Source organism: Pinus tabuliformis, chromosome 6, assembly GCF_031772625.1.
Source record: "Pinus tabuliformis cultivar Carrire ecotype Pingquan chromosome 6, CPIR1, whole genome shotgun sequence".
Taxonomy (NCBI): domain Eukaryota; kingdom Viridiplantae; phylum Streptophyta; class Pinopsida; order Pinales; family Pinaceae; genus Pinus; species Pinus tabuliformis.
In genome coordinates this window covers 687,482,498-687,484,170 of record NC_142292.1, presented here as the reverse complement: position 1 = coordinate 687,484,170, position 1,673 = coordinate 687,482,498, and positions in this window count along the sequence as shown.

Genomic DNA, 1,673 nt, shown 5'->3' with positions numbered 1-1,673 from the left:
GCAACATTAAAAAAACATTATTAATTAAAATAAAATTAATAGAGGATTGCAATCTCTGCATGAGTGAAATCTCGTTCGTGGATAAAGACTCATACAAAGCATTTTAGAAGTATATTCTCTCCAGATTTAATCAGGTCCGTGCATTAAAAAAGAAAAAGTCAATGAGGTTCGTATGTCGACCTCGCTTGGAAGAGGCGACGTTGATTTTTCTATTTTTTTAATGGATGGCCTGGATTTATTCTGAAAGTAATATGCTCACAATATCCTTCGTCTGAGTCGAGGTCGACGTCTCAGGCACGAGACAGCGTGAAGTGACCACTGAGGAAAATTGAACCGCCTCAGGAAAATTGAATCGGCTGAGGAAAGTTTGAGTTTATAAGGAACCCGCTACACCTGTCGCAACTGGAATATGACTATATTGCTCATATTATGGAACCAGTGACATAGCCCACGTTTGTTCGCAAATCAGTGGAGTTATATATATGCTCAGGATTCATATATTTCGGTGTATGTGCACTGGCATGTACGCAGCTTGCATAGCCAGCCCGATATGGGATGCATATCATATGTACACGTTGCTTCGAGAGTTTGCGTTGTTCCATAAATATTGTGATCTTATAATATCGTTGTTTGCCTGTATAATTTGTGGGTTTTAGATACACGTTTGGGCTTAGTTATATTACTTTATTTACTAAATTTGTTTACATGTATGTTTTGGATTATCTATTTCCCTCATTCATATATGTGTTGACTTATGCATACGACGGTTATATATGTTGGCTTATGAACTACTTCTCTTTATATATATATATAGAAATTGGATCATGGATGTTTTAGGTGTGGCATAAAGTAATTCATTATTATTATTTATTAATAATGTTGTATTAATAAATAAACAATAATATTATTAAACATTAATATTACTAGTATTGATAAAAGAATAGCTAATAGCTAGCTCTCTAATAATATGCTTGCAGTGGAAATCTTAAGTTAATTTTTTGTTTTGTTTTAGTCATGAGGGTATAGTTATAAGAAGTGAGGTGACCTTTCACCTCCCTTTATGACTCTTGGACTTCCCTTGTGACTTTTTGATTTCCACTTAACTCTTCATTTTCTTTTCACATTTCTAATTACAAAATATGTCAAAATATGTTATTTACAAAATTATAATCAAAATTAAGGAAAATCAAGTGCAATTCACGTGAGATTTTGTGTAATGGTAATCTTAGGGGCTTCTACATGAAGCTCTCTAGTCACATACATGCTCCATGATTTATAGTCAACAAAAAAATCCTTTACCTTTTGAGATAACTCCTTGCAATATCTTATTCTCTATTTTAAAGCATCTAGTAGCATTGTCTTTGACTCTACTTGGAACTTCTTCAAAAAAATTGTTAGCTTGGTATGTAGCTTGGATGATTCTACAATGTTGTTGGACACCTAATCCTAAATGGGTTAGTGTGGAAGCCGAATAGACCAAAGCAGTCCAAGAGACCTTGGGATCTGAAACCCAAGAGTCACATATTGTACTATAAATGTATATCTCATGTTAATAAAAAATGTATTGCATGTTTTATCTTTCATATCTCTTGTGCTGTCCATGTGTGTTTAACATGGTATCAGAGTGGGCGATCTCCTGCCCTGCTCAAATATGAGCCACTTGTTTTCCGTGG